Below are 26,824 nucleotides of genomic sequence, written 5' to 3'. Positions count from 1 at the left end.
AAAAATTATGGAGTTCCTGAACTTCCATGAATACCACATGGAAGCAGTACAAGCAACATTAAGGGCAGAATTATTTTTGTTAGATATCCAATATCTAGCAATAAACTCCGCCTATGTTGTCTCAACATAGCCGGTCCCAAGCCCGGGTAAAGGAGGAGGGTTGTGATAGGCTTGGCGAGCCAACGTAAAAACTCAGCCACTCTTATGGAGATGAAACCCAAAATATTTTCGTTGGGGCGTAACCCTCTCAGCGACGCGCCACATCGGAACCCGGGTGTGGTGGAAAATGGGCAAGGGCCGGGCCGTCACCCCCCAAGTGGTGCGCCGTATCTTGATCCGGATACGGTGGCAAGTGAGCGAGGATCGGGTCGTCGCATCCTTAGTGGCGCGCTACATCGGCGCCCGGATGTAGTGGAAAATGAGCAAGGGTCTTCGCATTTGACTCGACGAGTGCGAAGGGTAAGGAAGCTAGCCGAGCCTAGGAGGATTCGCTTAGGTAGCTGGAACGTAGGGTCTCTGACAGGGAAGCTTCGGGAGCTAGCTGATGCAGCAGTGAGGAGAGGTGTTGATATCCTTTGCGTCCAAGAAACCAAATGGAGAGGACAGAAGGCGAAGGAGGTGGAGGATACCGGCTTCAAGCTATGGTACATGGGGACGGCTGCAAACAGAAATGGCGTAGGCATCTTGATCAACAAGAGCCTCAAGTATGGAGTGGTAGACGTCAGGAGATGTGGGGACCGGATTATCCTGGTCAAGCTGGTAGCTGAGGACTTGGTTCTCAATGTTATCAGCGCATATGCCCTGCAAGTAGGTCACAATGAGAACACCAAGAGGGAGTTCTGGGAAGGCTTGGAAGACATGGTTAGGAGTGTACCGATTGGTGAGAAGCTCTTCATAGGAGGAGACCTCAATGGCCACGTGGGTACATCTAACACAGGTTTTGAAGGGGCGCATGGGGGCTTTGGCTATGGCATCAGGAATCAAGAAGGAGAAGATGTCTTAAGCTTTGCTCTAGCCTACAACATGATTGTAGCTAACACCCTCTTTAGAAAGAGAGAATAACATCTGGTGACTTTTAGTAGTGGCCAACACTCTAGCCAGATTGATTTCATCCTCTCGAGAAGAGAAGACAGGCGTGCGTGCCTAGACTGTAAGGTGATACCTGGGGAGAGTGTTGTACCCCAGCATAAGCTGGTGGTTGCTGACTTCCGCTTTCGGATTCGTGTCCAGCGGGATAAGCGTGCCAAGGTCGCTAGAACGAAGTGGTGGAAGCTCAAGGGGGAGGTAGCTCAGGTGTTCAAGGAGAGGGTATTTAAGCCCTTGGGAGGAAGGAGGGGATGCGGACAATGTGTGGATGAAGATGGCGACTTGCATTCGTAAGGTGGCCTCGGAGGAGTTTGGAGTGTCCAGGGGAAGGAGAAGCGAAGATAAGGATACCTGGTGGTGGAATGATGATGTCCAGAAGGCGCTTAAAGAGAAGAAAGATTGCTTCAGACGCCTATACCTGGATAGGAGTGCAGACAACATAGAGAAGTACAAGATGGCAAAGAAGGCCGCAAAGCGAGCTGTTGGTGAAGCAAGGGGTCGGGCATATGAGGACCTCTACCAACGGTTAGGCACGAAGGAAGGTGAAAGGGACATCTATAAGATGGCTAAGATCCGGGAGAGGAAGACGAGGGATATTGGCCAAGTCAAATGCATCAAGGACGGAGCAGTCCAACTCTTGGTGAAGGACGAAGAGATTAAGCATAGATGGCGGGAGTACTTCGACAAGCTGTTCAATGGGGAGAATGAGAGTTCTACCATTGAACTGAATGACTCCTTTGATGAGACCAGCATGCGTTTTGTGCGGCGCATCCAGGAGTCTGAGGTGAAGGAGGCTTTAAAAAGGATGAAAGGAGGCAAGGCGATGGGCCCTGATTGTATCCCCATTGAGGTGTGGAAAGGTCTCGAGGACATAGCGATAGTATGGCTAACTAAGCTTTTCAACCTCATTTTTCGGGCAAACAAGATGCCAGAAGAATGGAGACGGAGTATATTAGTACCAATCTTCAAGAACAAGGGGGATGTTCAGAGTTGTACTAATTACCGTGGAATTAAGCTGATGAGCCATACAATGAAGCTATGGGAGAGAGTCATTGAGCACCGCTTAAGAAGAATGACAAGCGTGACCAAAAATCAGTTTGGTTTCATGCCTGGGAGGTCGACCATGGAAGCCATTTTCTTGGTACGACAACTTATGGAGAGATATAGGGAGCATAAGAAGGACTTGCATATGGTGTTCATTGACTTGGAGAAGACCTATGATAAGATACCGCGGAATGTCATGTGGTGGGCCTTGGAGAAACACAAAGTCCCAGCAAAGTACATTACCCTCATCAAGGACATGTACAATAATGTTGTGACAAGTGTTCGAACAAGTGATGTCGACAACGATGACTTCCCGATTAAGATAGGACTGCATCAGGGGTCAGCTTTGAGCCCTTATCTTTTTGCATTGGTGATGGATGAGGTCACAAGGGGTATACAAGGAGATATCCCATGGTGTATGCTCTTTGCGGATGATGTGGTGCTAGTTGACGATAGTCGGACGGGGGTAAATAGGAAGTTAGAGTTATGGAGACAAACCTTGGAATCGAAAGGGTTTAGGCTTAGTAGAACTAAAACCGAGTACATGATGTGCGGTTTCAGTACTACTAGCTGTGAGGAGGAGGAGGTTAGCCTTGATGGCCAGGTGGTACCTCGGAAGGACACCTTTCGGTATTTGGGGTCAATGTTGCAGGAGGATGGGGGTATTGATGAAGATGTGAACCATCGAATCAAAGCCGGATGGATGAAGTGGCGCCAAGCTTCTGGCATTCTTTGTGACAAGAGAGTGCCACAAAAGCTAAAAGGCAAGTTCTACAGGACGGCGGTTCGACCCGCAATGTTGTATGGCGCGGAGTGTTGGCCGACTAAAAGGCAACATGTTCAACAGTTAGGTGTGGCGGAGATGCGTATGTTGAGATGGATGTGTGGCCACACGAGGAAGGATCGAGTCCGGAATGATGATATACGAGATAGAGTTGGGGTAGCACCAATTGAGGAGAAGCTTGTCCAACATCGTTTGAGATGGTTTGGGCATATTCAGCGCAGGCCTCCAGAAGCTCCAGTGCATAGCGGACGGCTAAAGCGTGCGGAGAATGTCAAGAGAGGGCGGGGTCGACCGATTTTGACATGGGAGGAGTCCGTTAAGAGAGACCTGAAGGATTGGAGTATCGACAAAGAGCTAGCTATGGATAGGGGTGCGTGGAAGCTTGCTATCCATGTGCCAGAGCCATGAGTTGGTTGCGAGATCTTATGGGTTTCACCTTTAGCCTACCCCAACTTATTTGGGACTAAAGGCTTTGTTGTTGTTGTTGTTGATCCAATATCTAGCAATAGATAAATAATCAGCCCCTATAGAGGTGCTAAAGTGCTCACTAACCAAACACCAAATGTACTTAGCTACCATACATTCAAAAAATAGGTGATGGCTAGATTCATCAGAGGAGCAGAAGACACAATCAAGAGGTTCAATTATGTGTCTTTTCCTAAGATTATCTCTGGTCATGATCTTGTTAAGCTACCCTCAAAAAATGATCTTGTTAAGCGAGATGAGCCAAAGAAAAATGTGAATGTTAGATGGTACCATTGGCTTCCAAACAGCGGGAAAGAAGACTGGCTGCACACCCCTCAAGTTGATCACATGATATAATGAACTACTAGAGTATTTCCCTTTCCTATCCAGATGCCAAATAAGACTAGTCACAGTGGAAAGTAATTTACACTAGTAACATACATGCTACCCTAGACTATATTACTACCATCATAGTGGGTAGTACCATATGTATAGTGTCATGCAAAACTTCATTTATTAGGTAATGCAGCTTGTCTTCCTGGTTTGTCAAAGTTCCTCGGAGACGCTCCAGTGAGCAAGGAACTAAGCAGCGTTGGGCTTACAGAGGGAACTGATGAAGAGACGACAATGCTGAACCATAGCCTCGCTTGGCAGATCACAGTTCTGCACACACTATCTTGACAGGCTTATCTAATTTCTTCCTGCTACCCCCATCGGCGGCGAACGCATTGGCCGCCATGCCCCTCATCTCTTGCATCTTTCCCACCTCCGGATGCCTTGATCCCCGGTGAGGAGCGACGGTACTGCCGCCGCCACGGCCTCGCACGTCATGGGCTCCTCCAAGACCACGCCGAAAGTGTAGAAAGATGAGGCTGAAGCGTATGCAATAAGCAGGGACGCATACATGTTAATATAGGCGAGGTGCCGCGAGATATACAGGTTGTTGGGCTGTGGATTGATCTCCAAGACCTAATCTAGATAAGATGCAATCTCAACAGCCCAATCTATTGTTACAACAACTACACGCACACGCCACGCCTATATGCATATACGGTTTATAGTTATATCGTATGTACAATGTTTAACACTCCCCCTCAATCACAAATTATCTAAGTTGAGATTGCGTCGAAATGCCTCCAGCTGCCTCAAGGAAAGAGGTTTGGTAAACCCATCTGCAACTTGATCACCAGTATGAACAAAGTGAACATTCAACAACTTGTTGGCTACTCGTTCCCGAACAAAGTGATAGTCTATCTCAATATGCTTCATCCTAGCATGGAAAACAGAGTTGGCAGATAGATATGTAGCACCCAAATTGTCACACCATAGTGACGCTGCCTTGGGATGAGAAACACCCAACTCTGTCAACATGTTTTGGACCCAAATCACTTCAGCAGTGGCATTAGCTAGGGCCTTGTAATCAGCTTCTGTGCTGGACCTAGAGACAGTAGCCTGCTTACGAGCACTCCATGAAACCAGGTTACCTCCAAGAAAAACTGCAAAGCCTCATGTAGATCTCCTGTCGTCAGGACAGCCTGCCCAATCTGCATCAGAGAACGCACTAACAAGCATGGAATCTGTCTTGCAAAGCTTAAGCCCATGACTCTGTGTTCCTTGAAGATACCTGAGTATCTGCTTTACTGCAGTCCAATGAACAGTAGTAGGAGCATGCAAAAACTGACAAACCTTGTTAACAGCATATGCAATGTCTGTCCGCGTCAAGGTTAGGTACTGAAGTGCTCCCACGATGCTCCTGTACTTGGTGGAATCTTCGGCTGTGAGAATAGCTCCATCGTGAAGAGATAACTTCTCTGAGGTAGACAGGGGTGTAGGTGAGGGTTTGCTTCCACTCATGCCCATCCGCTGAAGGATCTCTTGCACATATTTTTCTTGTGACAGAAGAATTCCACGTGCAATATTTTTCACCTCAATACCAAGAAAGAAATGCAGAGCACCCAAATCCTTAAGTGCAAAATCCATACTCAGATCCTTGAGAAGAGCTACAATTGCTTTTGGTGAAGAGCTTGTAACAATAATATCATCAACATATATCAGCATAAAAATAGTGACTCCATGCTTATGATAGAAAAACAATGAGGTATCTCCCTTAGAAGCAAGAAAGCCAAGAGACCGAAGTTTGGAGTACAAACGATAATACCAGGCTCTTGGTGCTTGTTTTAGACCATAGAGGGCTTTGTCAAGCTTGCAGACGTGTCGTGGTAAGACTGAGTTCTCATACCCAGGGGGGCGCCTCATGAAAACTTCCTCTTCCAGAACACCATGCAAAAACGTGTTCTTCACATCTAGTTGACGCATGCACCAATTCCGAGAGATTGCAATGGAAAGAACTAAGCGGTACCTTTGCTTGAAGGTGTCTTCATAGTCCACACCGTACCTTTGCTTGAAGCCTTTGGCAACTAACCGAGCCTTGTACCTGTCAATAGTGCCATCGGACTTCCTTTTGATCTTGTACACCCACTTGCAGTCAATCATATTTCTCCCTTTGATAGGTGGAACAAGACGCCATGTTTTATTGTCCATAAGAGCATAATACTCCTCGTCCATTGCCTTCTTCCACTTTGGATCACCAAGAGCATCCTGTAAAGTTCTCGGTTCACCCGCAGCACAAAAAAAACCCACCGAACACAACCATCTTTATAAACTTTGGGTTTTGCAATGCCACTTTGGGACCTGGTATGTGTACGCGTAGGAGGAGGCGGTGCTGGCTGATCAGGCCACACTTGTAGCCTGTTTGTTGGTGCAGAAACAGCAGAGTCGGAGATGGATGCACCAGGCGCAGAGGATCCAGAGTCTGCCGCACGGGATCCCGCACCGGATCCGAGGTGGAACTCCTGTGGAGATCTGGGCGCAGGGCCTGACAGCGACCCGTCACGCGGCTGCGGCTGTGAAGGACCCGCCCCGCCAAGGCCAGCGCGCTCTGAACCGGGATGACCATGTGGGCTGTGCACGTCCACAGAAGAGGGGGTCCCGGCCCACACCGAGGCGGGAGTGGCCCGACCGGGGGACAGGGAAGCAGCAGGCCCACCTAGCCGACCGCCTGTCCCGCCTGTCCCGCCTGCTGGCTGCGATCCCGAGGGGGATTCGCCTGACACCGCGGCAGCGCCGGATCCCGAGAGGATTCGCCCGCCAGGATCAGCATCGGAGCGGGCGCCTGGATCTTCTGTGGAGTTTTCTGATTGCTGCATAAAAGCATGGTTATTTTCACCAATTTCTTCATGGTTGACCGGTCCTGATTCCTGCACATCATCAGCAGACCCCTCATCAAGAGTATTAGCTATTGACACATGACCAGCAGCATCATCACCTCCCCCGGGAATAAACATGGATGGTGGTAGGAGATGTGAAGGCAACAAAACAAGCTCTTTGCGAAGTTGTGAACTGGCATTAGGATGAAGACTAGCAAAGGAGAAAACTTGTTCGTCAAAGACGACATCGCGAGAAATATACACTCGGCCAGAAGAGATGTCTAGACATTTATATCCCTTGTGAAGAGTACTATAACCCAAGAAAACACACTGCTTGGAACGGAACTCAAGTTTGTGTTTGTTGAAAGGACGTAGGTTTGGCCACACGGCACAGCCAAACATGCGAAGGAAACTATAATTGGGTTTGGTACCAAAGAGACGTTCTAGTGGAGTTTGGTTTTTGATGACTCGGCTAGGGATACGATTAATGAGATACACGGCCGTTAGAAAAGCTTCATCCCAAAACTTTAAGGGCATGAACGCATGTGCCAAAAGGGAGAGGCCAACTTCTACTATGTGACGATGTTTTCGCTCAGCGGATCCGTTCTGCAGGTGTGCATGAGGACAAGAGACGTGGTGAGTGACGCCAATGCGCTGAAAGAAAGAATTTAGACTTTGGTACTCACCACCCCAATCTGTTTGCATGGCAATAATTTTGCGATTAAATAGGCGTTCAACATGGGCTTGAAAAAGATGAAATTTCTCAAACATGTCAGATTTATTTTTGAGCAAATATATCCAACTAAACTTGCTGAAATCATCGATAAAACTGACATTGTATTTTTGCCTGCCTACAGAGATGGGTCCAGGACCCCAAACATCTGAGAAAATTAGCTCTAAAGGAGCTTTGGATTCACTAACTGAGCGAGGATAAGGTAGTTGATGGCTTTTGGCCATCTGACATGCATCACATACGAAGAGGTGATCTTGTTTATTGGACACGGGAAGATTAAAATCTCGAACAATTTTCTGAACAACTGGAAGGGAGGGATGCCCTAGACGCTTGTGCCACCGGGATGTAGATGGTTTGATCGCCCCAAGTGCTTGCCGTTGAGGAGCACTGTGCCGCCCGGTGACCGGAAACAGCCGCCATCTACTCTTGTTTTGAAGTATGGTCGGGTATCCTGATCCTTGACAGAAAAAGTTTCAGGATGAAGTTCAATAAACACGTTATTATCCTTCATGAGTTGATATGCAGAAAGTAGGCTTTGCTCAGAGTTAGGAACATGAAGGATATTATTTAGTTGCAAGGATCCGGAGGGAGTAGATAAAACTGAGTGGCCAATGTGTGCAATACCCATACCTTGTCCACTAGCAGTGTGGATTCGTTCATTGCCGGTGTAGCGATCCCGAACAGCCAGTTTTTCTAGGTCGCCGGTGAGGTGGTCAGTCGCACCAGTGTCGAGATACCAATTGGTATCTACACCGTATGAATGAGCCGCGTTGGCAATGCGGTGTTGGCCACCATTGCCACCGCCGCCACCTCCGCCGCCATTGCCTCTGCCACCACCGTTTCCGCCACCACCGCCTCCTGCGGGGTTGCGGACATTGTTATTGTAGCCCTTGTCATAGCGCTTTCGGCAGCGCCACGCACCGTGCCCTTCTTCTTTGCAGATCTGGCATCTCTCGCGATCACCATAGTCACCACGGTCACCACTGCCGCGACCGCCGTGACCGCTGCTAGGGTTGTTGTTGTAGCCGCCGTTGTTGTTGTAGCCGCCCTGTCCGCCGCCACCTCGACTGCCGCCGCGGCCACCACCACGAGATGCAAGGTTGGCAGAGTGGTGGGGGAGAAGGCCGCCTGTTGGGCGGTGATGCGGGCTTCAGCCGCCAGGAGCAACGAGAAGAGCTCCGTGAGCCCAACCTGTTGGTCCATGGCAGTGCGTGTGGAGATGGCAGAGAAGAAGCCATTGTAATCTGGTTCGTGCACCAGACCTTGGAGGATTTGGTCGATGAGGTCGTCATCCCCAAGGGGCTTCCCAGCGGTGGCGAGCTCATCGGCGATGCCCTTCATCTTGATGAAGTATGCTGCAGCCGGAAGATCTCCCTTGCGCGTGTTACCCAGGGCGGAGCGGAGCTGGATGGTACGCGCCCTGGACTGCGATGAAAAACTCTGGAACAGAGCTTGCCAAATACTAACAGCGGTAGTGTGGTTGGAGACTTGCATGAGAACGTCGCGAGAGAGAGAGGCAATCAGGAACGTGAGCACCTGTTGATCCTGCGTGACCCAGATGGCATACTCCGGGTTTGGCGTGGTGACGATCTCCTTCTTCCCCTTCCCGAGATCCTTCTCAGAGACGAGGGTGGCGGCTAGCTCCTTGATTGAGCCGTCGACGTAGCCCATCATCCTGCCGCTTTGATATGCGGCAGGACTTGCGCCTTCCACACCAGGAAGTTCTCCCTGGTGAGCTTCTCGGTGATGGTGTGGCCGAGTGCTGCGAGGGAAGGGGAGGCCATGGCGACAGAGGAGGAGGAAGATGACATAACTAGATGCGTTGGAAGAGAGAGGCTCTATATACCATGTAGAAAGATGAGGCTGAAGCGTATGCAATGAGCAGGGACGCATACATGTTAATATAGGCGAGGTGCCGCGAGATATACAGGTTGTTGGGCTGTGGATTGATCTCCAAGACATAATCTAGATAAGATGCAATCCCAACAGCCCAATCTATTGTTGCAACAACTACACGCACACGCCACGCCTATACGCATATACGGTTTATAGTTATACCGTATGTACAATGTTTAACAGAAAGCCCAGACGCGCGCCACCAGCTGCGCGTTCATCTTCTGGTCGGTGAAGAAGGGGCGGCACGCCATGGGCACGCCGGCGGACATGCCCTCCAGCACCGAGGCCCACCCCGCGTGCGTGACGAAGGCGCCAACCGACGTGTGGCGTAGCACGGTGGCCTGCGGCGCCCACGGCACCACCTTGCCGCGCTCGAGGTCCAGGAACCCGAGCGGTAGCTGCAGCCAGGACTCCATGGGCAGCACCAGAGGAACAGCGCGCCGGAGGCCTCCAGCCCGGCTGCGAGCTCGCTCAGTTCGCGCAGCTCCTCCGGGTTTCCTGCCATGGCGGTGACGACCGTGCCGAAGCTGGCGTAAGCGACGGCGCGTGTGGGGTGGCCGTCGAGCCAGTCGAGGCATCCGTAGGGGTCGGTGGAGGTGTCGACGTCGTCGACGTGGTTGCCGGGGAATGGGAGAAGATGGAACGGACCGACGGGGAGGCACTCGGGGAGCTCTGCGGCGAGCGCGGCGGTGAGGTCATCGGGGAGGAGACCGGGGAAGGTGTTGAACGCGACGTCGGTGGCGGCGCGGGGAAGGTGCTCAGCTATGCAATGGAATCATGGAACAAGGAGACGATCGGCGACTTCATGTCGCCGGAAACAATGCCGTTCGGGAGGTCCCGAACGCGGTAGCTTCCGAGGCCCGGGTGCGAGGTTAGCAGCTCGTCTGCTCGGCTCGCCGCTGCAAGTTCCATTGTTTCGAGCATTCAGCTACACACCTAAGCTCATAAGAGATTGGCTTTTCAGCACCCGGGAGTCTAGACTCCCGGTTATCCTAGCCGCCCATGTTGTACCTTCCTCACCGAGATATGTGCCAGGTCTTTGACCGTCAGTTTGCTCAGTTTGTTTAGCAGGCCTACGTGAACAGTACAGATTCCCAACCACTTTGCGTGGTCGCTGTCTAACCCGTGATTCGAAAACACGAAAAGTAACCAACGCAGCACATCACATGTCACTGTTCAATCTCTGTCCCTCTACAGCGCGTGTAGCACATGCACATGGAAAAGTCAGCCTCGGACGAGAGAGAGGTAGTGCATCCTGTAGTTGAACAGTGCCATGTATACTGTTCATGCCTCCACATATGACTACCGGGCAATATTAGTGTGACTGAGAGAGAGTTTTTTCTCTAATATTTTTAGTGAGAGAGAACTTGTGAGAGACTCGAGAGAGACTGGGATGTGCTTGCCCATGCATGTGAGAAACAGTGAGGAGAAACAACCTATGTCAGAAAGACTGTTGTGTGCACCCTATGTCAGAAATTTTAATGAGAGAGACAGAATTGGAATGTGGGGAAACACAGAGCGCATGCATACCCCTATAACCTGCTGCCTACCATATAATTAAAACAGTCAAATGGTCTAGATAAGCATGCAGCAGCTGCAAATGTTCTGCGGCTGGACATAACGCAGCACGAATCTCAACAGTCCTAGACGGTAGGATAAGAGGGGGTCGGGACCACCGGGAGCTACAACACATTTTCGAGCTCATAATCCATCGTGCCATCCAGTGCGTACCTTTATCGCCGATGTCGTCGCGCAGCGCGTCAGCGCGGAGGTGCGCCAGGAGAGCGCTGGGGCCGCCGGTCCAGACGGCCACCCATGGAGCCTCCACCTCGGCGGCCGCCTTGGCGGCCATCCACATGAACGAGTCCCCGACGACGCAGGTTACCCTCGCGCCACGGAATGGGAGCCGTCTCTAGAGCCTCCCTCAACCCGCCAGCCGCAGCAGCCTCCATGAAGAGCTTCAGACGAATCTTAGGGTGCGGCGGCGGCGCTGCAGCGGCGCCATCCGATTCCGAGCTCGGTGACAAGCCGTCCGGGACCTCCACGAAGCGCAGGTTCCCCAGGAGCGTATTCTGCCTCTGCTGCTCCTGTAGCTGCGCGGCGGTGCAGAGGAAGGAGAAGGTGGCAGCCGGCGCCGCTGCCGCGAGGGCGCGCGCATTGCGGAACAGCTTCACGGCATGGGAGGCGAAGGGGAAGGCGACCACCACGACGTGCGGCACCGCCGCCATGGTGTACTCAGTCTCAGTGCAGCACCGCCGTAATGCCAAAGATTAATTAACCGCTAAGTACGTCTCTCTGAGCATCCCTTTCTCTCTCATTATATAGGCCTCGGCCAGGCGAGAGTGGACGATCTGTACACGGCGGCATCTGCACCCGCTTTTCAAAAATGTACTTTTTACGCGTTTTGTAATGTTTAAAAATTCTAAAAATAAATTATGCATACATGTTTGCAAAGGTATGTCCACGACACAAAGTTTTATGTAAAAAATTATTTTTGTTTTCTCTCAGTAAAAAAACAAATTTTACTGCTTCTAAATAGGGTTTCACGACACAAAATTTAGTCTTTTTTGCACAGGCTACAAAAAGGTTGTTTTTCTGTCGAACTTTCTGCACACACGTAGAATGGAGATGTCCGCACGCATCTTTTTTCAGAATTTTTTGCCGTTTCAAAATGTATTTTTCAAAATGGGTTCATATGTAACCGGGTTCATCCATGCACTTCTCTCTGCCAGCCCGTCATCACAGCTACATTCCTATTGTTTTATGCTGGAAAACCGGGTTTGGGTCTGCCTTGGATGCCAACTGAACGGCGCAGAAAGTCGACTGAATATTTACAAACAAACATTCAGGCTGATGAATGTGTGCTCTCATTTTTTTTAAAGATTTAAGCTTTGTAAGAGCATCTGCAACAGCCGCCCAACACGTGGCACGCTAAAAGAGCGTTTACAGCGCGCCGATCGCCTGTTTTGGTGCGGCGAGGAGCGGTTGCTGCCGCTGCAAATATAGCGTGCGCGAGTAGCTCCAGCAGGGGTGCTACAAAAGCAGTGCGCAGCAGCCGGCGCTTGCCATATGTTGCATTTTGGACACGAGATGATATTTCAAACATCAAAACAAAGACATGACATAATTTAAATCACCCAAACAAGTTCATGACATAAAAGTTCATGCCCACAAGTTTAAATTAATCCCACAACATCATCCAACCAAGTTCAAAATCCGAACCAATCATCACACAAAAGTTCACACCAACGAATGGCCCATTAACAATCCAGCATCGTCCTAGTCTTCATCTTCCTCTTCCTCTTCCTCCGATTCTTCATCCGAAGACGATTCTTCCTCATCCTCTTCATTGTCGCTTGCCACATCATCATGTGGAGCTCGAAAGGTGTTGGCAAAATCTTCAACGGCATCATGTGAAGGTGTGTGAGGCACAATGGAAGACATGCCCCGGAGGTGCTCCCATGCCTCCCATGCTTCCCATACCGCCCGGAGATACTCCGAAGCCACCCATGCCTCCCATGGTCTCCATGGTAGCTCCAAAGCCACCCATGGCACCCATGCCGCATGTGCCACCTCCGAAGCCATCGATGCCTCCCATGCCGCCAATGCCACCGCCACCCATGCCGGCAATGCAACCGCCACCCATGTCGCCCATGCCACCGCCACCCATGCCTCCCATGCCACCACGAATCATGGCTCTTTTGTGGAGCAAGAATTCTTCACGGGCAAGATTGACGTACTCCTTTTGCGCCTCATTGGGGGTAGATGTGTCCATGAAGAACAAGCACTTCTCCCATTCAAACAACCTAGTTTGCTCTTCCATGGCCACCTTCTTCTCCTCCAATGCCACCTTCCTCTCCTTGGCCACCAACCTCCTCTCCTCCGCCGCATCTTGGTTCCTTGCCATCTTCCTCACCTCGTTCGCTTCCTTTCTTGCCTTCACACTAGTAGAAAACAGGGCTACCGCTCGGACCAATGGGGGGTATTAGACCCGGTTCGTGAACCCAGGGGGCCGACCGGGGCCTCGTGGGCATTGTTCCCGGTTCGTGTGGAACCGTTTGTCCCGGTTCGAGCCACGAACCGGGACCAATGGTCCTCGCTGCCGGCCCACAACCATTGGTCCCGGTTCGTGGCTTGAACCGGGACAGAAGGGGTGGCTTTAGTCCCGGTTCATGCCACGAACCGGGACAAATAACTTGCCTACATATACCCACCGCCGCGGCAGAGCACTCCAGAGTGCTCTGTTTTGTCAAGCCGGCGAGGGGAGGGCATTTGGGTGCTCTAGTTCACCTCCGATGCACATGAGGTGCTCGATGAAATGCCCGAGCCACACTAGTTAAGCTTCCTCCTCTCGAAACTCGACCTCCGAGCTCCATTTTCAACGAGATTTGTCTAGATTTAGCGGTCCGTCATGGCCCGTCCCCGCCCCGTCTTCACCGTCGTCGATCGTCCGCGCCGATCTTGTCGCCGCACCACCGTGGTGAGCCTCTTGTTCTTATCTTCTTTCTGAAAGAAAATAAATTCTGACTTCAGATAGATACTTGTCTAATTTTCTTACTTTTATTATTCCTTGTTATTATATAGTGCGATGGTTTTGGTATCCGCCCCCATCGGCCCTCGTCCTGTCTATGATTCGGATGTGGTATATATTATATTTTTGTAACTATTTGGTTCATTTATTGTTTATGACAATTATGCCGACCAATGTGACATAGATTTTATTTATCTAGGAGGTTGTTAAACCGGAAATTCCAACCGACCCTATTGTCGAGAGGTTAAATTTAGTTGAAGAAGAAACAATTACTTGAATGAAAAAATAAGAAATATTGAGGAGGAGAAGATGATATTGGAGTTGCATGTTGCGGATGTCGTCGGTGATCACAAGATCAAGATGGATGCAATGCGGTTGAAGATTAAAAATATTAGAAAATATGCCATTCATACCGAGGCTTGGTAACATTATGCAGTTGGATCAATTGTTACCTTGGTTGCCGTTATGATCACATTTGTTTTTGCATTGAAATGTTTTACATAATTTGAATGTATGGTTTAATTAGATGCTCTGGAGAGCTATATGTTGTTCACTGAGAACTATGCATGTACTTTGGTTTTAATGCTCTGGAGAACTATGTATGTACTTTGGTTTCAAAGTTCATTTCAAATGATTTTCAACTTCATGGTCTTACAGCTTTGAATGGTGCATTTTGAACACAAAAAAACAAGGAAGTTCAAATAAGTTCAAAAAAATTGAAATCCCTTTGTAACAGACGAGTTTCCGTATGAAACCCTGATACTTCGAAAGAGATTGTCCGTTTTGTACACCAAGTGCATCCAGTTTTTGCTGTAAGCCTCTCTACTTTCTTGCACATGCTATGTGGGTGAAATGATGATACCATGCCAACTTGGAACTTTTTTAGAGTTCATTTCAAATGCTTTTCAATTTCATGGTCTTATAGCTCAAAATAATTAGTAAATGCATGAAAAATAACAAATGAAGTCAGAAAGGATTGTAAATTGATGATGTGGCTTTGAATGGTGCATTTTGAACACAGAAAAACAAGGGGGGTTCAAATAAGTTCAAAAGAAATGAAATCCCTTTGTAACAGACGAGTTTCCGTATGAAACTCTGATACTTCGAAGGAGATTGTCTGTTTTGTACACGAAGTGCATCCAGTTTTTGCCGTAAGCCTCTCTACTTTCTTGCACATGCTATGTGGGTGAAATGATGATACCATGCCAACTTGGAACCTTTTCAGAGTTCATTTCAAATGCTTTTCAATTTCATGGTCTTATAGGTCAAAATAATCAGTAAATGCATGAAAAATAACAAATGAAGTCAGAAAGGGTTGTAAATTGATGATGTGGCTTTGAATGGTGCATTTTGAATAAAGAAAAATAAGGGGGTTCAAATAAGTTCAAAAAAATGAAATCCCTTTGAAACAGATGAGTTTCCGTATGAAACCCTGATACTTCGAAGGAGATTCACTAGTGCAGAACCGGCCTTTAGTGCCGGTTCGTGACGGCCTTTAGTGCCGGTTCGCCAACCAGCACTAAAGAGTGGGGACTAAAGCCCCCCCCCCTTTAGTACCGGTTCGTCACGAACCGACGCTAAAGTGCAAACACGTGGCACGAGCCAGGCCCGGGTGCGCGTAGGGCTTTAGTACTGGTTGGTAACACCAACCGGTACTAAATGTTTATTTTTTTAATTTTAATTTTTATTTTGTGTTTTCAATTTAATTTAGTGATTGTTTTACATTATAATGAGTTGTTAAATCCATATCCATATTATACTTGATCACCTAATTAGGTGATGAAGTATAATATATATGGATATGACATATATACTTGATTACTTAGGTAGGATCCATCCAGCTGAAACTAATATACGGTTTCTTTCATTAAATGATATAATAACTCATCATCATATCATCATATTAATATAAAAACTCTTGCATCATATCATCAACATGAGTATATATATACTCTAGCTAGCTAGCTAAAAATCATCGTAGTCGTCATTATCACTATTTAATCATCATAGTCATTACCGCTATCTATTCACCACCAATACTAGCTTAAAGAAGAAACATTCACTTGTACCAGAAGCAAAAATATCATCGAGTTCACCATGATTGTCATGATATTATAAGCGTTCATATATAACACCACAAAAGCAAATCACTCTTTGAGATTAAGTTCAGAACAAAGAACACGGACATGAAAGGACAAGTACTAAGAGCATGAACTAGCTAAATCACTCATGTTGCTCTCTCTCAGGTAAAATAGCATAGAACATGTATAGCTATCCTGATTCATCATACTGGAGCATGCAGATGAACCTGTCTCCTAATCGTGGGCTGCGCTTCTCATTGCTGCCCCCTAGTACTTCTCTGCGATCGTTAATAATTTTCCTCCAATCTTTCACTATTAAGCATTCATTGCTTCTAGAAATTCTGAATGCACTCATGTGCAATGCAGGATATCTTGGCCGTAAGCTAACAATTGACATGCGACCTTTAGTCTCGATCCCCTGAGGCACAACTGTCATCGTATAGTACTTAATTAATTAATATACTTAGCAATGAAAGTTTAGAAAAAAAATTATGTATACAAAAGATGCAATGAGGACAAATAGTAAAAATCTTACCATCATTCCTAAATAGGTGTGACCGTAGTTCAATACGATCACTATTGGTCGCACGTTTTGAGTACTAACATTTCTAAGTCCAGGAAGAAAATTTGTCTTGACAGTATGAAGATCCTCAAGCCATGAAACATAATGACTTATCTCCTCGCAGTTTAGTTCAGCTCCGGGACAGTAGTAGGTTCTGTCTACCAAGCGGCGAACATGTTTACTTGAATGGAAATAAGCTGTCAATAAAAATTAGTTGTCAATTATTTTTGAATAAGCAATATCAAAAGCAAAAATATAGTTGAGAAGAACTCACATAATGGTAGAACTGGAGGCGTCTGCACATCGACCCATATGTCTCTATTACCTTCAATATCATCTTCCGGACGAATATCAAAGGTGATAACCATATCAGGCTCGAATGCATAAGCCTTGCATAGTGCTTGCCAAGTTTTGCATTCAAAATAGGTGTACGTCTTTGCATTGTATACTTTGACGTTGAAAGTATAACCATGCTTATTTTTCAGATAAACTCTCTTTACCTCCATAGTTTCCATATCATTGAAACCTATCTTATCCAAGACAAAAATTCTTGCATGGCAGAGGATGCGCTAGTAGAATAGTGAAAATTAAAAATTATAAGTCAGGAAAATGAAGCATATATAAGTCATGCTTAAGTACAAAAACAGACTTGTCGTTGTGACTTACTGTATCGAATTCGAAGGTCTCATCCAGCTTGGTGCTGAATCGCCTATCATCAAAAAGGAAATTTCTGTCGCACAGGCCGTGCTGGTCTTCACGGTATTCGCACATAATGAATTTTTTTCCGTCATCGTACGACATTTCCTATATATGTTCATATAGGCGAAACATTAAACACTTACTAATTCAATTAATTCAACTAATTCAACTAAGCATTTACTAAAAATAAACTAGTTCTATTAATTCAACTAGTACAAATAATCTCATATACCTAAATTTTCTTACTAAAAATAAACTAGTTCTATTAATTCAACTAGTTCAAATAATCTCATATACCTAAATTTTCTTACTAAAAATAAACTAGTTATATTAATTCAACTAGTTCAAATAATCTCATATACCTAAATTTTCTTACTAAAAATAAACTAGTTCTATTAATTCAACTAGTTCAAATAATCTCATATACCTAAATTTTCTTACTAAAAATAAACTAGTTATATTTATTCAACTAGTCCAAATAATCTCATATACCTAAATTTTCTTACTTAAAATAAACTAGTTATATTAATTCAACTAGTTCAAATAATCTCATATACCTAAATTTTCTTACTAACAATAAACTAGTTTTATTAATTCAACTAGTTCAAATAAGCATTTACTAAAAATAAACTAGTTATATTAATTCAACTAGTTCAGATAATATCATATACCTAAATTTTCTTACTAAAAACAGAAAATAAGTAAAACAAATAGTAAACAGAAAACAAATAAAAAATATGTGTGTGTGTAGTATGTGTGTGTGTATGTGTGTGTGTGTATGTGTGTGTGTATGCGTGTGTGTGTGTATGTGTTTGTGTGTGTATGTATGTGTGTATATGTGTGTGTGTGTATGTGTGTGTGTGGGTACGACAAGCGGGTGTACGGGCGGCGGGGGTGGCGACGACGGGCGGCGGGGGCGGCGAGGGCGGCAACGACGGGCGGCGGGGGCGGCGACGAGGACGGGCGGCGGGGGCGCGTGGCGACGACGGGGACGGCGACGACGGGCGGCGGGGGCGGTGAGGGCACGGCGGGGATGGTGACGACGTACGTGCGGCGGGGGCGGCGATCGAGGGTGGCGGGGGCGACAGCACGGCGGCGCGGCGGCGTCGGCGTCGGCGATAGCGCGAGAAGAAAAGTGGAGAAGTGGTCGACGATGGAACTGATTTTTCGTAAGTGCAGTATTTATAGGAGGGGCCTTTAGTACCGGTTGGAGCCACCAACCGGTACTAAAGGCCAATTTTGGCCAGGCCAAGCGGCGGGAAACGAGGGCCTTTAGTACTGGTTGGAGCCACCAACCAGTACTAAAGGACAACCATTAGTACCGGTTGGAGCCACCAACCGGTACTAAAGGCCGTGCGCTGCCACCCGCGATGCGCTTTTTTTAGTCCCACCTCGCCGAGCGAAGGGCAGCCGCACTGATTTATAAATCCAGTCGCGTCTACCCTTTCGAACTCCTCTATATAGCAGGCTTCTGGGCCTAACTCCGGCGCGCTGCCCTGTGAGCCTGTTGGCCCTTCTGGGTCTGAATTTGCACACCCTAGGTCTGGCAGGCCCACCGGGCAGCGCTCTAAATTTTTTTTATATTTTTTTCTTTTCTGCATTATTTATTTTCTTGTATTTATTTTTGAGTAATTTTTTATATACTTTTTTCTTTTCTACTTTATTTGTTTTCTTCTATTTATTTATGAGTAGTTTTTTTGTTGTACTTAGTTTCTTTGTGAATATTTTTGCTTTATATAATTTTTTTCTTTTCTGCATTATTTATTTTCTTCTATTTATTTTTGAGTAATTTTTTATATAGTTTTTTCTTTTCTGCTTTATTTGTTTCTTCTATTTATTTCTGAGTAGTTTTTTTTGCTGTATTTAGTTTCTTTGTGAGTATTTTTGCTTTATATAATTTTTTCTTTTCTGCATTATTTAATTTCTTCTATTTATTTTTGAGTAATTTTTTATATAGTTTTTATCTTTTTAGCCCTGCCACAACCTCTTTAGTACCAGTTCGTGCTAGGGGAGCAAATGATGTCAGAAAGGGTTGAAAATTGATGACGTGGCTTAGAATGGTGCGTACTGAACGCAAAAAAGTCTGGAGTTGTCATAAGTTTAAAAAATGAAGTGCCGGTGTAACAGATGAGTTTTCGACCGAAACTGGCCCTGATACTTCGAAAGAGATTGTCCAGTTTGTACACGAAGTGCATCCAGTTTTTGCCGTAACACACGAAGTCCGGAGTTCTAATAAATTATTAAAAATAAAAAAGGCGCAATGCTCGTTAATTAGCTTCAAGCCTTTCGGAATAGTGTAGACTACACTGCATATAGCTCCGTGCAATCTATTCTATTCCGAAAGGCTTGAAGCTAAGCAACCTGCAGGTGAGCATTGCGCCTCTTCTTCATTGTCTGTGCACTCATGGATTATAAACCGCTCCTACTGCCTCTTTCCTCATGAGGTGGGACTAAAAATCATCTTAATAAGAAACTCTAGTACCGGTTCATGCCATGAACCGGTACTAAAGGTGTTTGTGGGGCCCACAACCTGACACAACCTCATTAGTACCGGTTCATGCCACGAACCGGTACTAATTGTTGCCCACGAACAAGTACTAATGATGTCTGCCCGCCTAGCCGTTGGAACCAGCACTAATGGCCACATTAGTGCCGGCTCAAATTCAAACCAGCACTAATGTGCTTCACATTTAACCCGTTTTCTACTAGTGATTGTCTGTTTTGTACACGAAGTGCATCCAGTTTTTGCCGTAAGCCTCTCTACTTTCTTCCACATGTTATGTGGGTGAAATGATGATACCATGCCAACTTGGAACCTTTTCAGAGTTCATTTCAAATGCTTTTCAATTTCATGGTCTTATAGCTCAAAATAATTAGTAAATGCATGAAAAATAACAAACGAAGTCAAAAAGGGTTGTAAATTGATGATGTGGCTTTGAATGGTGCATTTTGAACACAAAAAAACAAAGGGGTTCAAATAAGTTCAAAAGAAATGAAATCCCTTTGTAACAGACGAGTTTCCGTATGAAACCCTGATACTTCGAAGGAGATTGTCTGTTTTGTACACGAAGTGAATCCAGTTTTTGCCGTAAGCCTCCCTACTTTCTTGCACATGCTATGTGGGTGAAATGATGATACCATGCCAACTTGGAACCTTTTCAGAGTTCATTTCAAATGCTTTTCAATATCATGGTCTTATAGCTCAAAATAATCAGTAAATGCGTGAAAAATAACAAATGAAGTCAGAAAGGGTTGCAGAATGATGATGTGGCTTTGAATGATGCCTTTTGAACACATAAAAACAAAGGGGTTCAAATAAGTTCAAAAGAAATGAAATCCATGTGTAACAGACGAGTTTCCGTATGAAACCCTGATACTTCGAAGGAGATTGTCTGTTTTGTACACGAAGTGCATCCAGTTTTTGCCATAAGCCTCTCTACTTTCTTGCACATGCTATGTGGGGTGAAGTGATGATACCATGCCAACTTGGAACCTTTTCAGAGTTTATTTCAAATGCTTTTCAATTTCATGGTCTTATAGCTCAAAATAATCAGTAAATGCATGAAAAATAACAAATAAAGTCAGAAAGGGTTGTAAATTGATGATGTGGCTTTGAATGGTGCATTTTGAACACAGAAAAACAAGAGGGTTCAAATAAGTTCAAAAGAAATGAAATCCCTTTGTAACAGACGAGTTTCCGTATGTAACCCTGATACTTCAAAGGAGATTGTCTGTTTTGTACACGAAGTGTATCCAGTTTTTGCCGTAAGCCTCTCTACCGCCAGAGGAGGATCCGGAGAAGCTAGTTAAAGAGCAATTGATCAAGTCTCATACTCTTAAGAAGATGGCAGAACTATTCAGGAGGTGGAAGAATGAGCTGAAAATGTTTGTCGACAAAGAAAAGACACCAGAATTCATCGGAAAGTATGAGAAGATCAGAGATCAATGTCCCGCATTTGTGGCCCACAAGACATCGGAAAAGAGTAAGAAGATGTCAGTGACAAACAAGATTAATGCTGCGAAGAAGAAGCAGCACCATCGCACGGGGTCAGGTGGTTACCTCAAAGCCCGACCTTTGTGGGACAAGGCTGAGATGACCTGATTGCTAAAGGGGTCAAACCAGAGACATTGAGATGGCCAGACCATTGCCGGACTTGGTTCTTCGGGGTTAGCGGAATCTTGGACCCTGTATCAGGGAAGTGCGTTTGGACGGAACAGCAACTGCGAATACCCATCAGGAAGCTTCGGCACTATATCGCCGCAACAGAGCAAGGGACGTTCGTTCCAGACAGAGAGAAGGACGAGCTCACAATGGCCCTTGGTAATCTTGAGCACCCTAGACGGACACGAGGCATGCCAGGCTCCCTTTCGTGGAAGGCTGGGTTTTCGGATGTAGGGGGTTACAAAACCCAGGAGAGGAGGAAGAAAGTGGAGCATAGCCAACTGCAGGCGCTGCACAAAAGGGTACAAGGGTTAGAGGAACGAGAAGCAGATCGAAGCAAACGACCTGCGGAAGCTTCCCCTGAAGCTACCCGCCATCTCAGTGGAGAAGCAACATGGCTTCCACCGAGCAGACTCAGCAGCTGGAGCCTGTATTCACGGGCTACCCCGTGGATGCTATCACAGAGTCTCAACATTGGCACATTATGACGCAATGGATGAGATTGAAAGTCAAGGCGACTGTTGGCTCTGTTATACCTAATGAACCTGGCTCAACCTACCATGGCCAGCCGATTCCAGAAGGATATGCTAGGGTGATGGTGGATCAAATAACGGACGGATTTGAGGACCTTGAGCTTGACCACCCTACGGGTGAAGGAGAGATTCGGCTGGGTTCTTCTCTGAAGACTCCATGCCTATGGCAGAAGGAGCTCATCAACCTTCCGAACTAGACACCTCCTCCTCCTCCTCCTCATCCGGCGAGTCAGGGCACTCCGCCTCCTCCTCCGCCTCCTTCTCCGCCTCCTCCGGCGAGTGATCAGGGCACTCAGCCTCCTTCTCCGACGCATGGCGGCACTCTGCCTCCTTCTCCGCCTGAGCCGGCGTGCCCGAGCAGCCAGCTGCCTCCTCCTTCTCGGCCTCGCCAGCAAGGGCAGAAGAGACCCGCTGCCGCCCAGGCTGCTCCGGCGCATCATAGTCCTTCTCCTCCGCCTCGTAAGCAAGCACGAAAGAAGACAGCCGCAGCCACTTCGTCTGCTCCGGCGTCTAGCAGTACAGCCAGAGGCGGGAGGCAATACAGATACGGTCCATCTCTCAAGCCTCTAGAGAATTTACCGTACGAGAGGACCGAGGAGGAAAATGCGAAGATCGTGCAGACCGAAGTGATGGACTTCTTTGATGGGTTGAAAGCAAAGAGACATCCACCTCCGGAGGAGAAGGTAGATCCGGCGAAAGCAAAGCGCACTATCGATGTCCCGAGGAAACCACCAAAGTCTCCGCCGAAAACCAACTATGAGCGCATTACTGAAAAGGCATATCTCCAAGCGGAGCAGTCGGGAAGTACTGTCAGTGATCAAAGGTTAAAAGAACGAGCAGCTAGGAAAAAAATGGCCCAGCTCGGTGAACAAGCAAAGCAATCGTGCCCCCCGCTCAATGTGTCTAGCGACATCGTCGCTAATGCTCCGGGGACGGTGCCCGGTTATAGCAATATTAGAGATTACCTACCTGATGATGTACATTTTGATTTCTTGGAGGTGGACGAACACAGATACGAGTACAGGAAGCCTCTCGTCAAAAATGAAAAATCTCTAACAATGATGATGCAAAGATTTCATAATTGGTACATGAAAACCTGCAGAGAGTCTGGGGGATGAATACTTTGTATTTGAGAATTAAAGAGGAGCACGACCTTGTTGAAACTGATCTATTGCATGTTCCATTTGAGGAGTTCTTCGAGTTCTTCAATCAAAAGGCCCTCGATAAATTAACTGTCTTTTGCTACTATCTGTAAGTACTATTTCTGTCATTAAGTATCTATATATAGCTCGGCTCTTTCATTGCATGTATTTATAATTAATTATTCTAAAAAACAAGAAATGTATGATACTGGGTTCACTAACACAAATATCATAGATGAATTTCAGGTTAAAAAGAACGCCGAAGAGGCCGAGGCCAACTTGCTACAATCATGGATCAAAAATCAAAACAAAGATTTAATACTCTTTCCATACAACTTCGAGTGAGTGTTACTGTCGTGTGCATATTCGGTTTCCCTTATTACTCGAGCGAGGTTATAGTAATGTAATTGATGAGTTATGCATGCGCGCGCAGCTTCAACTATGTTCGTCTGGAGATTAAGCTTGAGCGGGAACTAGTAACCGTCTTAGACTCGAGACGAAAAGATCCCGAAACCTATGCGGACATGACTAAATTGCTCAACAAGTAAGTTTAATCGATCATTATCGCACCATATCGGCAACTTTTTGTTCATTTCCTGATATCTCAAGTAATAATAATTATTTTCTTTGTCTTGCAGGGTTTCGAAATAGTTCACTGCAGAAGCTCCGGGACTGCCGAAGGAGCTGCGATATACATACCAGAAAGTAATTAAGTACTACTAGCTAGCTAGTTGCGCGCATCTCCCATTGATTCTATAGCTATACTTTTATCAATGCCATTTATAATGCTTCATTATCAGTTTGATTGACCTCTATTTCTCGTAAAGTTCTTGTGGCAGGAACAAGGGAATGATTTCTATGGATACTACGTGTGCGAGTTCATCTACAACGCGACTTTGGAAAATAAGGAGGGCTACTATAAAAGACAATATGAAGTGCGTAAGCAATAATATTCACAATTTCATTTTATTACACCATCATTTCTGTTGAGTTTCATTCATATATGTATTAACCCCCTTCTTCAAATTAGCCGTGGTAGATGTGGAATGAACTCCTACCACAAGATCGCATGGAAGCAATTCAAGAGGAATTGGCGAGATTCTTTCTTCACCACGTCATCAATAAAGCCGGAGAATACCATGTGGAAGTTGATTTCAAATGCTAGGGGATTGTAAAAGATCTTACATATTGTATATGTATGTAGCTAGTAGCGTCGGATAGATAATACGAAAACTTGTTGTTCGATCAATCTCTCGGATAAGGAGAGGTCGATCGATCACTTCTCTCAGTATGCATGATGAACTTCTGTATTTAATGGTTTCCTTCATTTTCTTACTAGCTAGCGTGTCGAGGGCCTCTCTACGTACAGTACGTAGCGTCGACCAAGTACGGACATAAGAGAGGACACTTCTCTCTATTAATTAGCTAGCTAACACCATATATGGAACACCTAAATTAACCCCCCAAAACCCCCACCCCCCCCCCTTTCAAAAAAAACCCCAGCCCCTGAAATGCTGATGCGTGGATGCCTTTTGGTCCCGGTTGGTGCCACCAACCGGGACCAAAGGCCCTCCTGTCTGGGCTCGGCGCACCGGCCACCTGCAGGCCCATCTGTCCCGGTTCGTGTTAGAACCGGGACTAAAGGTCTAGGGCATTAGTAACGACCCTTTAGTCCCGGTTCAAGAACCAGGACAAAAGGCCCTAACCAACCGGGACTAGTGAGGGTTTTTCTACTAGTGTCACAATAGCTTGCTTAGCATTTTGAGCTCATCATCTCCTTTCCTCTTCTTCTTTTCTTCTGCGTCTTTCTTGCATCCATCCGGTCGTTTTGGCTTCGTGTATGAAACCGAGTTTGGTGTAGGGCTTCTCTTGCCGTCATCACTTGATGCCTCCGTCATCATCATCATCCAAATCAATAGTTTGCTTGCTTTTGTTTCTCACGTCAACATCATCGATATCATCACGCTTCTACGATATCTCATCACCCTTCAATTCTTCATAGAAATGAGGCAAGGTAAAATGGTCTCCCTTTCTTGATCTTTCCTTTCTTGCTCTTCTTCTCCTCTCCTTTGAACAAGTCTTGTGCAATGTTGAACTACATAAAAACAAAACAAGTTAGCACTACAAACACCAAGAACAAGAATGACGAACATGGATGAAATGGCACTTACTCTATCTATATCATTAGTGCCACTTGGGTTCAACTTGTCAACCGCCTTTTGTGGGGCCGCCCACTTTTGACAATCTCGGTTGATTGTTGACCATCGGAAGCGAAGAGATTGTGCCTTGCGGTCAATTCCACTCCTGTTGTGTTGATCAAAGCGCTCCTTCATCCGGTTCCAATATGCGTCTCTATTTTTATCACCTCCAACGGATGGATCCCTCGACACTTGCAACCAGGTTCTGCATAGCAAGACGTCTTCACCATTGGTGTAGTTGACTCCTGTTCCTGTTGGTGCGTCGACGGTGCCCTCACCATCCCCGTCCACCTCAAACTCATGGTCATCGAAATGCATGTCGTTGGTTTGAGACCAATGAGAATTGTTGGAACAAACACCCATAGTTGACCTATATGCCTCATCATTGAAACTACATAGTATATACACCGAAGCAATTAAGCTATCTATATGTATGCATTCAAAAAACAGCAACAACAAAAAGTTGGCGAAATTTTGTACCGTTGGGGCATTTCATCGCACACCTTGTGTGCGTCGGCCGCTGGATCAACAAGAGAGCTCGCCGACGCTTCAGTTGCCACCGCGTCCATCGCACGCCCTGTAAGCTTCTTCCTCGACGGATAAGTGGAGCCAGAGCCGTCCGCCGCCTTGTTCTTCTTCGCGGATACCTTGCCCTTCTTCGGCCATGCCGCATTTGGGAGCTTCGAGAGGGGGGCACATGGCTTCATGGCGGGCGCCGGCGCGACGCCACCCGCCACCGAGGTCATCCGTGGCGGCATGAAAAGGCCGTGTGCGATACCAGTGCTTGGAGGAGCACCGACGGAGGCGAAGCGAAAGCTCCCCACGCTAGGGTTTGTGGCGGTGGCGGCGGAGGGGTCGCGGGTCTAGGAAGGGGTGAGGGGGGTGCCGGCGCGGGCGTCCATTGGTTCAATTTGCCGGCGGCGGCGCGGGCGGGGCGAAGGTGGCGTGGAGGAGAGAGTGCGGCGCGAGCGCTCTAGAGTGCGGCGCGGGGAAGCGGGCGCACCAAATAAACAACGCGATGGCGATTCGGACCACACGCTAAACTCTATATGCCGCGCACGCTTATTATGCATCCGTTGGAGCCCGGATAACAATTGCGCGTGCTAAACAACATAAATTTACGGCGCAATGCTTATTTAGCGCGGCTGTTAGAGATGCTCTAATAAAGATGAATGCATATGCATACCGGCCCATGCAAAAGGTAGAGGCTTGGTCATCCGAACGTAACTCACACATGGCCAGGGTCCTTGTGGTGAAACCAGACCACCCAGATTCAAGTCTCATACTTAAATTGGTATTCATATTTTTCTGAATTTATTTCGGGTTTTGCGTCGACTACAAGATGCATGGGGTGGCTTCGTTAATATCGAGATAATGTGTCTGCTCGAAGGCGTTCATAAGGATAAAGTGTGCGCGCATGCATATGAGTGGGTGTATGTGGTGATTCAACTATTCTAAAATATGTAAATCAGTTTAAATAATTAAAAATGATTTCAACTATAATGAAGATATCTAAAGTATAGAATGATTATTTAAAAGAGTATTTCAAGTAATGTTTTGGTGACTATGCCGAAAATAATATTTTGGTGACTAGTAAAAAATAATAGTTCAAACTGCTATTTGCCCCCAAAACACAGAAGTTTGATTTCTACATTTCATTACGTAAAAAATATGTGTAAAATTATTTCTGCCTTATTTAGCT

The 26,824-nt window shown here is 46.5% G+C and overlaps 1 pseudogene; it reads right to left on the bottom strand.

Annotated features, from left to right (window-relative positions):
* Positions 1–4,034: 4,034 nt before the first annotated feature.
* Positions 4,035–11,442, bottom strand: LOC123084268 (anthocyanidin 3-O-glucosyltransferase-like; annotated as a pseudogene).
* Positions 11,443–26,824: the final 15,382 nt, after the last annotated feature.

Source organism: Triticum aestivum, chromosome 1B (genome assembly GCF_018294505.1).
Source record: "Triticum aestivum cultivar Chinese Spring chromosome 1B, IWGSC CS RefSeq v2.1, whole genome shotgun sequence".
In the NCBI taxonomy this organism is placed as follows: domain Eukaryota; kingdom Viridiplantae; phylum Streptophyta; class Magnoliopsida; order Poales; family Poaceae; genus Triticum; species Triticum aestivum.
Note: the sequence above shows the minus strand (reverse complement) of the source record. Positions and strands in the feature narration are given on the sequence as shown.